The 11,575-nt window shown below is 33.7% G+C and overlaps 1 long non-coding RNA gene across 2 annotated transcripts in view; it reads right to left on the reverse strand.

Moving 5' to 3' along the window:
* Nucleotides 1-218: 218 nt before the first annotated feature.
* Nucleotides 219-11,575, reverse strand: part of LOC138715435 (uncharacterized) — a 29,426-nt gene continuing 18,069 nt past the window's right edge. For both annotated transcript variants that reach the window (XR_011336332.1, XR_011336331.1), the window contains one exon: nt 219-9,024. This is a non-coding gene — a long non-coding RNA (uncharacterized lncRNA). The remainder of the gene's footprint in view (nt 9,025-11,575) is intronic.

Raw genomic sequence — 11,575 nt, forward strand, 5'->3', positions numbered from 1 at the left:
GTAGTCTCTACATACAGTATGAATCAAGTTTTGGTAAATCTGATTTCATAGATTCATTCCGGAGATAGAAAACATACAATATCCATATGTAACTCACTTTAGAAAATTTCTGCATCTATCGACTTTTGCAAAAACGCTCCTCAATATAGTGATTGGAAATTGCGCACCGCCATCTCTCCTAGACCCGAGGGTGAAATTTTACATGAAAACTTAGAAGAAAATGTAAACTACTTTTTATTGAGGTTTCTTTATTCGTTTTTTCATGTTCATATTTCATTTTTACACTGCATGTAAAATTATTTAAACTGGAATGTTTGCCTAATTACACTAGCATTCTACCAGTCATTCTTTATTAATATTATGCATCTGTGCACTGAGGGATACTTTCAGCTCACTTCTTTGGTTAAGGGGTTAGGTACAGCTTACAGCAATAACATTTTGGAAATATTCAACATGTTTTTCCTCCATTACTGTATCTTGTACAATAATGAAAATTAGTATATGTAAAGCACTGTCCTTCTGCTATATGAAAAAAATACTTTTAGATTTTTAAAAAATATTTACATTTTTTTTCTTCAAAATTCAAAATGGTGGCAGTTCACTGTGCAATGATGAAGCGTTTCCCTCATAACTCAAAAACTATCCAACACTGTGATGAAATGTTTTATATGTATTTATGCATGTCATATCTACAATATGATGCAGAATCACTTCTCTACCTTTGATAGATTGTGTGATAAAAAAATAAATTCATTTAAAATATGGTCAAATATCAGTATTTTCTTCTAACACAAAAAAAAAATATATATTATTTATTAAGGACTGTAGCTGAAAGAGCATGATATTGTAAACATGGGTTTCAGCAATAAAATAAAAGGGAGAGAACATGAAAAATTTAACAAGTTTATGAGTTAGAGGGAAATGCTTCATCACTGTACAGTGAATTGCCACCATTTTGAATTTTGAAGAAAAAAGCTGTACCTAACTCCTTAAGTACTGCATTTTAGCTTTGTTAAAACAGCAGCAGCTCTGTTAAAATTTTAAAATGCATGCACACTCGCACACACAAATACACACACACACACACACACACACACACACACAGATAATAGCTGAGCATTGTCCCAAATCAAGGGCATCTACTGTACCATGGTGATACAAATTGTTACTAAATATATTTTACTGGTCTTAACAATGATAACAATTTTCGACAGAAGGCGTGAAAGTGAAGGCCAACATGGGTTAATAAGCTAAGGATGCAATAACTTCAACAAAAATAAAAAGGACTGAGAAGAATCGTCAAGATTTAGGGATGGAAGGTGAGCAACTGGAAACACAGTTGAGAAGAGCAAACTAAAGGGATACGTCCAGAAGTCTGCTCAGACAATTGTACAAGTACCGCTCATTATCAGACTTGGAGGGTTGCAACACCCTCAGATAGGAGAATTTCGACCATGTTATAGGAAACTACATGGACTCCGTAATTGAAGTGGACACCACCATCACTGAACCGTGATTGTAACCTCTGAGAAGTGCATAATTTTGAAATGCACATCAATACCTGTGACTTGTTAACTACTAGAAATGGGGTACAGATCCCTTTCCTTTGATGAGTGCTGTTGTGTGTAAAACTAGTCTATTCAAAGCCAATATTTCATTAAAAAAATGTCTGGGGACAAACATGGCAGCTATTTTATTTATTTCATCTCATACAAGAAGAAAAATAAAAAATGCAGTCAATTTCGTGTTGACTGCCTTTTTATTCCATTATTTATTTCAAATAAATATCTATTAATTTCTTTGCTAAAATGATTGTAATTCACGTTCATCATTCTAAGATAAACTGATTTGTGAATACTGAATATGAACAAAATCCGTCAAATAGTTTATACTTTATAAGACTTCCCTGGTGCCGATAATATTAATAATGATCTAATTAAATATGCTTGCAACTAATTAAAGTAGGCCTACCGCACATTAAATCTATTAAACATATCTTAAAATTCGGTCATATACCTAACTGAAAAAAAAGGCACAGATATAAATATAACAACTACAGAGGAATCAGCATTTTGTATATAATATGTTGTATTATAAAACATATGCGACAATAATAAAATAAACTACTTGGAAATAATAATAGATATTAATATACTACTTTAGAAGTTCAAGACAGATTCTGAAAATGCAGAGTTTATGCAGAATGCATATTCACAATCAAATAATTAAAATCAGAGTTTAACATAACATGTACGGTTTTTATAGATTTTAAAGAAACTTTTGATAATTTTAATAAAATCACATTATGGATTATAATGAAACAAAAAGGTATAACGCAACATTTAATAGTAGTGATGATGATGATGATAATGATGATGATAATGATGATGATAATAATAATAATAATAATAACAATAATAATATATTTGCAAAAATTTAATTGATGGCAGATTGAAAAATATTGAGAAAGAAGAAAAGATGTACAGACCGATTATTTAGTCCTGACAGCTCGACGAGGCAAAAGAGGGGAAGTAATAGGAGTAGAGATAAGAGTGAGTGGTCAGTAAAGGAATGCAGTTAAGCTTAACTGTACTAGAAACATACCGCTATACCGCACACATGACATCCGATCGCTCTGAAGACAAGCGACTGACTAACCCAAACATCCCTTGGCATAACTAAATGGACTCGCCTGACCCAGGCACACACTGCTGGCGACTGCCAGGACTAAATAATCGTACTGTAAGATAAAGGTGTCCTTATCACAACCATAAGAGCCATACAAGGAAGACATTATAAATACATTTATCATATTTTCTCGAATACTTCAAGTCCTCGCATAAGCTGCACACCCCACTTTTGAAAGGCAAAAAAATAAAAATAAAACAAACACAAATTTAAAAAATTGAACTTCGAAAAAAATGTATTCACGACAAATTAAAACACAAATACAGTTCAGTTAATAAATTAATATATTTTGTACTGGAATAGGACGCATTTCAAACCCATCTTATGCATACACACACTGCACACATGTCAGCTGTCGTGTTAGGCTGGTATTCATAGTCGACACTTTATATCACCACTTTGCAAAGTAACACTTTTGACGAAAGTGGCTCTTTCATATTATTGGTATTCATAGACGACTTAAGAAGTGCACTTCACAAAGTGTCACTTTACGCCAGCAAAGTGTAGAGTTACAATTTGGTTGGTAACAGAAGTCCCACAATGCCTTTCAAAACAAGTGAATAAACAATAACAAATTAATGACGTATAACCTACAAATTACAATGCTTGTGATTTGAATTGGGAGCCTAATTGATCGCGCGAGAAAGAAAATATATATTTAAAGTTGTTTTATTTCAGTTTCTAGTTTTGTTGACGATAGTTTAGATTATTTCAGTCAGTTCAGATATATAACATTTTATTAAATAGTGATACTGCTGGTGAAATTAGGTTAGGTTTTGTACAGTACATAGCTGATCCATTAATTTATATAGTTAGATTGGGTTCTGTACATATCTTGTTCATTGATTTATGTCGCTAAGTTTAATTTTGTATGTATCCGTTCCACTGATTTATATAGTTTGGTTAGATTTTGTACATATCTTCTATTAGTTTACATAGTTAGGTTAAGTTGGATTGAGTAGGTAAAGTTTTGTATATATATATATATATATATATATAATTTATATCGTTAAGTTAGGTTTTGTACGTATCTCCTTCATTGATATATCGTGTTATTTCCTTTATTTTCATTTTTGTCTTTTTCGTGAATAGTGAATAAAAGTGAAAAAAAGAATGAAATAAACACATTACTACTGCTATTATTATTATTATTATTATTATTATTATTACTATTACCATTTTCTCTCTCTCGTTTCCATTATTGCCTGCTCTTCAGGAATATTTTGAATGCCAAATGTTTCTACAATGCATAATAAAATAGGCCTAATAGTATGAGATCTCTTTTCATGGTGAGGTTATGACTGCACATGAACTAGAGACAGTAGATGTATTGCTTACCGGCGTGAAAATATATATTACCGGTATCAAAACAGTAATGGTTATATCAACATCAAGATAAATCTTATCTCAAAATACAGGTAGTCAACAAAAATCAAAATCATTTTAAACCCAATATACGAGTAATTATGGAATCTGCTTAGAAGGCAGGCACTTGAGATCTCTCAATGCTAATTTATAGTTATGCCTACATTAGATTGAAGTTAGTTTAATATTATTTAAGTTAACAAATTCGTTTCAGTAATAAAAAAAATAGATTATATAGGCATATGTACCTACATATCACTTCATCGAATTGAGGTTATAAATATACGAATGTTACTACAGAAATATCTGAACTATAATATTATATATATATATATATATATATATATATATATATATATATTAATGTATGGTACATATCTGTAGCATAGAATTTTAATGCAGTCAATAACTGTATTATTGGAGGCACTGGCAAACCTCTATTATTCGTTTTTGTCAACCAGTCATCGAAAATATAAGCAATCTCAATAAGTTTCTTTATCAGATTGGAACAGTTTTTAAAATTCTATATCATTATAAAATTCCACGGGATTGTCTTTAGGCATATCCCTAATGTAGCGCTTTTGTACATTGTCCACATTGTGCCATCTCTTCCTCACGTTCTAATAATCGACAACTTCCTAGACGTACGCCATTTTTCTACAAAGTGTCACTTTCGGCTCAAAGTGTGGTCGGAACTACACTTTCATCCAAAGTGTTCCTTTGCACCAAAGTGTCGACTGTGCAACGGAAAAGTGATACTTTGCGTCTTCCAAAGGACACTTCAATCGAAAGTGTCGACTATGAATACCAGCCTTAATCTTAACATGATATCCTGAAACATTATTAGCATGCATTACGATTTCCATGTTCCTCCGGATCTTTGATCATTTTAAGATTTTTGCTGTAAGTAAAGGATCACAATCTCATACTTTAGTGGTACTGATTTTCTTCTTAATTCAGCTATCCACTTTTCAATGGTTGCTTCTAATTTCTGTTCACCATAAGGATCTATCATTCCACTGTCCACCTTCTAAGTCGAATTTAATAACTTTTTTCACACTACCACACCAACTTAAACGAGTTCTTCCTCTTTTCCTTCTGTCCTTGTGGGGGACCAATGAATTATCCGTCTGGGCCATCTCTCCTCCTCCATTCTTTGTACATGACCATACCACTGCAGTATCCGTTTTTCAGTCCTGTTTACTACAATTTCTCTTGCTTCCATCTCTGCTCTAATAAAATCATTTCTTACATGCTGCAACCGAGACACTCTCATACTTCGACGTAACCCATCCATCTCAGTGCTCTCCAACTTTTTCCTCCATCTGTCATTCAAAGTCAAAAACTCTGACCCATATATAAGGACACTCTCTACCACTGTTTTCAAGATACATTTCTTAGTTGCTTTTGTCATTTCTCTGTTCCAAAGGATACCATTCAAGGATCTAGTTATTTTTCTCTTTTCTAGTTATTGTCCTTTTCACAAGTACCAGAACTATCTATAATTGATCCTGAATATTTAAACTGGCTGACATTCTTAATTGTTACACCATATACAACCAAGTCCTCTCCTTTCCCTCCAACAACCATATATTTTGTCTTCATAAAACTCACTTTCAATTCGTGTAGTCTATACTCACTTACAAGCTTGCGGAACATATACTCAATATCTTACTGATCTTGTCCTACTATTACCTGGTCGTCGGCAAATAGCAAGGTATGCAACATATGGTTATTAATATTGATGCCCATACCTCTGCATGAGTCATTCCATTTCTTCGAGGCATTCTCTAGGAAGATTTTAAATAAAGTTGGTAACATTCCACACCCTTGCCTCAAACCTTCTGTAGTACAAAATTCTGCTGATAGATTTTCCCCCATTTTGACACATACTATATACTTATACATTCTCCTTATGAGGTCTATGAGAGGATTTGGGACTGCAGTTTTTTGTAGGGCAGTCCAAAGTCGATTAACTGGTACTGTGTCATATGCCTTTTCTAGATCAATGAAGATAAAATGTATCTCTTTTCCTTTGGTTAACATTCTTTCCATCATCTGTCTAATTGTAAATATATGGTCTACACAGGACTTGTCTGTTGTAAATCCAGCTTGTTCTTTGGATATCTCATTTTGTATTAAAGACTCCAATCATATCTTGATTATTTTACTGAGTATCCTACTCACTGATGCCAAGACATTGATACCTCGATAATTCATTGGGTTCCTCTTTGTATATTGTACTTATATATGATAAGGTCCATTCTTGTGGAATAGTATCACCCTCTATGATCTGGTTGAAGAGTTTGGTTAAGATGGTACTGATTTTGAGAATTGAAAATATAAGACGCACAAACTATACATTTATCACACTTGAACTTGATTCTGACACCTGTACTGCTAATTCAAATCCCAATTAACAATGTTAACAATACTGACATACTCACGTGGAAAGTTAGTGGTATGTACTATCACCTTAGGAGTTCCGCAGGAGGAAAATTGGGCAATGTTGCCAACTTTACTTAGAATAAGCCAAGTACCCGTATTTTTTACTTGTATATTTTGGAAAGAAAAGTGCGTGGGGTATTCAAGAAATTACATTTAATTATGTGTGTGGCACAATAAAAAGATAACTTAAGAATACTGGAAAGGAAACTAAACTAAAACTGTATGAATTAATGGCAGTTAAAGTGAAGTTCAGAATTATGGAATTAAGCAAGAATAAGGAAAGAAAAATTGAGGCCGAAGAAATTAGATTTTTAAGAAATGTTGCTGGATATACTCTACTAGACAAGAACAGGAACAAGAATATCAGGAGAGAACTCAATATCTGCAAATCAACAAATAAAAATATACACCAATACAGAAATGCTGGAAGGAATATGGAGGTCAGATACAGGAACACCGCATTATGAAATTAACATTAAATTATAAGGATAGAAGATATGTTGGCCGACTTAAGAAGAGGTGGGTACAACAATTCTAATTCATGACATTTGGAACTGGCCATGCAAGGCTTAATCCCTGAAAATGATGATGACAACGAGTATGATGATAATTAAATTAGTTTCCACACATTCAGCAATATCGCAGAAATTATGAAAGGTATAAACAATATACCCTTACCCTTTTTATTCTTTATCTTATTAGGAACAAAAAAGTTTATTAGGACACTTGTTGTAGAACCGACCTGAGACAAGTTACAGAGTTACGTCATACATCTTGAAATGGTGACTTTGCACAGGCTCTCTGCCACAGATTCAGACAAAACACCTCTCACTCATAAGCTGTACATGCTCAGTAGTCATGCTGTTCCTTCATTTAAAATCTTACGGACTAGGATATATGAACTTATACCCCTCCACTATACTGGGTGTAAAAAAATACATGCTACAAGGCTCGGTGGTAGGTAAGTGCATACTATGTGATCATATTTTGTTAATAAACTCATGTCTGGAAACACTTTGTTTACATGCTAACATCTCTGAAATGTGGAGGAGAATATAGGCAGTATGGATCACAAAAACTAGGAAAGAAGTACAGTAAAAAAGACAATTGAAATTAAAATTGCACCCATGTCCAGAGACCCATCCCCAAAAGTCTGGCCCCCTCGCTCACCTGACCTGACACCATTGGATTTCTTTGTACATGGAAACCGAGACTCCCATGGAGACACAACAAGATCTTATGGCACGAATTCAGGTAGCAGCTGGAGTCATCCGAGATATGCCAAGAATATTTCCAAGAGTTCGACATGACATAACCAGGAGATGCACAAAATGTATCGAAGTTGGTGGCAGCCATTTGGAGCATCTTCTGTAGTTGATTAAAATAATGTTTACTTACAGTATTTCAATTGCCTTTTCAACTTCTTTCCTAGTTTTTGTGATCTGTACTGCCTATGTTTTCTTCCACATTTCAGAGATGCTAGCATGTAAACAAAGTGTTTCTGGACATGGGTTCCTTTAACAAAATATGATCACGTAGTATGCACTTACCTACCACCAAGGCTTGTAACTTTCTTTTTACATCCTGCATATGTTGTTAAAAACTTGCTACACTACATTCATTTAATACAGTTGGTATTAGCATTGTGCATTATAGGCGCTATGTTTGATTCAAGTTTGTCAAGTACAACGAAGTTCGATATTTGCCAATGTAGGAGGAGGCTGTCGTGTTTGTTCCATCTTGTTAAAAAATATTCTCTGTTCTCCCCTCCCACCCATTCATGTTTTAACTGCTTAAGCATTTTAGCACAGATCTTGCGATTAGTTTTTCATATGAAATAAGACGAAATTTTTAATGTCTTGTTGTCTCTCTCATGTTCAAACATTGCAGACACTAACTGGTACAACTTCTACAAACTGAAGCACCACAAAAGCAGTATGATTGTCGCACGTGATTTGAGAAGAATGCTCAACTATGATATGATTCCAATTTTAAATCTTGTTCACATTTTTGTAAATAATTCATAAATACTGTAACATCTGAACCACATTACTGTGAATGGATATCTAGCATTCAAACACTAAAACAAAAATTATATCAACACATTAATTGTTCATATATGATTAATTAAACAGTGACTATATATACACAATTCAGATCTAACAAATATTTAAATATATTAATTTAAAAAAGTCAAATATTCCTAACTTAAATATATTAAGCTCTTCATGAAACTATTCCCTCATTTATCTATCACAGCAGCCATAATATATATTCAGAAATTTGTCTTGTATTTCTTTAGCTCCACCTTCATGTGATGAATATTCGTCAGCTGCGCACGAGCATTTGCTGTTAATAATTTTTGGAAACGGTGATAGTACTGTACCAACTGGGTGAGAGCCAACTGCAGAAGTGAGGAACCAGTCACCAAATTGAGAAATGAAGCCAGGATCTTTCGATTCAACTCCTCCAAAGATCGTTTCCATCCCGCAGAGAAAGACTGAACAAGTGCCAATGCTTTTTCTGGAAAGAAGATATAAACTTTTAACCTTTCAGAACATTTTGCAAAATATACAGTCATTAGGACTGGCTATGTTTACTAAATTTTGAGCTCTCAAGTTCCAGTCATCACTCATCAGGAAAAATGAGAGGATTCAGAAATAGGTGGCATACCTCTTGTTGTATAGGTCTATGCTTTGTGTCACCAAATCCTATCATCGGAATTTCAATTCTCTCATTTTCTGTTAACATTTGAAGGGTACACAGGAATAACGATCAAGGTCCATTTCAGAAAGTTTCGAAAAAAAAAACTAATTTTAAAGTTTTAGTATTTAGTTATATGTGTATATAATAGAAATTGACGTGGTGGAATGTAAAGAACGATTATTTCTTATTAATTATACAATGCCATTTTGTTCTAAATTTGGATGGCAACAATGGAAAATGCAATATAAACAAACAATGTGTAAACTTCAAAATAAGAACGATCAAGTTCCAAATATGAATCTTCGAGATACATGGGATACAGCGTGCATTATAGTGAAACACCACTTCTACCTCAGACATTTAATTTGCTTTTGATCGTTTTATATATAATTTCAAAATATAATTCTCCTTTTCCTTTCATTGGTCTTGTACTGCAGGACTGCAGAACTGCTTCTTTATTTGAAAGTCATTGAATGTTGCCGTTTTCAAATCTAATAATCCTTGGCGCTACAGCTCATGGCCGACCAGCCAGTTGCTGGCCTCACGTCCACATGCTGAAACACAGGTGGACGATCATCTAATCAGAATGGAGGTACCGTGTGGTTAGCATGATGATCCCCCAGCCATTATAGCTGGCTTTTGCAACCGGATTTCGCTACCTATCATAGCTCCCCAAGTGCATCATGATACTGGGTGGGCACCGGTCCCATACACTGGCCGAAATTTCACGAGAAAATTTCTTTCCCCATGAGGACTCAAACCAGCACGCATTCTGTAATGCGAGTCTTAGGCAGAACGTCTGAGACCACAACGTCACAGTGCAGGACTTGAAATATGTCATCATATAAAGCAGTTGAACATTTTCAACTCTTTCGCATTGTTCTTCTTCTGATTTCTTTTTAGTGGCTTGAAATATAATTAAAATAATGTTAGAAAATGGCTATTATAGACTAATTTGGATGTTTAATAGCATTTGAAATTAAAATGCTATAAATAAAATTAAAGATAAAATAATTTTGACAAATAAAATAGAAACTCACTATATAGCTTTCATATCATCCGCTTGATGATAATCAGGAACATATTTTTAGTACGGTATCTTATTTTACATTGTAGATTGCAATGGACCTCTAGGCGAAAGGGCTTTCTTTTTGCAGTAGCTATTCAGAAATTCTCCCCATCCATAAAGTACTTCTTCTATCTTGTAATCAACTATGAAGAATGGTTCAGGTTCCTTCCTAGGATTAGCAATCTCATGTCACATAGTCATCAGGAAACTCACATCTTATCTTCTGGTTTATAAATTCTACATTATTATTGCACTTGAGGTACGAATGGCCTCTTATTGGAAATGTTGCCAACAAACAAAATTTCTTCACTATATGCACTAAGAAATGGAAAAATCGAATCACAATAAAATTTGTTATTCTGTCATCAGCAGGATTCATAGAACATATTGAATTCACGCATAGAGTCAGGCAAAATTTCAAAACAGGAATACCACAACATTAAGCATACTTCATCATGCGCTTTGTTCGAAACCGTTCTGGACTTGAAAGGTATCCAAACATTCAGAACACTTTACCTCATACAAAGTATCTCTTTTCCTCTTATGTAGTTCATTTTGAGTCGCTGTCGTTTTTGCCTATTCAAATTGTGTACCTGAGTTGCATCTTTATAGTTGTTTATTTCTAATTCAAGTTGAGATATATTGGTTCTAAATTTATCGCAAATACATGCGTCACTTCTGAAATACCCAAAACTTATGCTGACCTCATAGTATTTACAATGATGTCCTGTCAGGTGAGCATTCTATGTAGCACAGGAAGCCATTGGATTTCATTCACTCATTAATCTACTACTTTCTATAAGTAAAATATTCTGAGAACATCTCAATCCTCAACACTTAAACAAGCGTCTTCTGTAATTTATTTGACTCATGATCTGTATTCTTTTTGATGAGTTAGAAGTACATCAAAAAATTTTATTTTCTTTGTACTAGCATTCTGCATAGCTATATTCTCTGTTATTTCTGATACCTCCATTTCACTTATGACTTAATTTTAAGACAACATCTGGAACAACTAACACAAGCCTGAAAGAATGTCCATGAAACAAGCTGCAAATAAGACCTTGTTTACTTTAGTGCAAAAAATAATCATTGCATTCTTACTCAACAGTGCAAAAAGTAATGAAATTGTCATCAGTGGCACAGCCAACGGGTGGGCCAGGTGGGCCTGGGCCCAAAAAAATTTATGAATTTTTAGTTTTTTTTTTTTTACGGAAAACACTCAACATCAAAAATAAACCATGAATCCAGAGCAATAATTAAGACACCTTATTTTATTTGGTTTATTTAGACCATGTT

Source organism: Periplaneta americana, chromosome 15 (genome assembly GCF_040183065.1).
Source record: "Periplaneta americana isolate PAMFEO1 chromosome 15, P.americana_PAMFEO1_priV1, whole genome shotgun sequence".
Classification (NCBI taxonomy): domain Eukaryota; kingdom Metazoa; phylum Arthropoda; class Insecta; order Blattodea; family Blattidae; genus Periplaneta; species Periplaneta americana.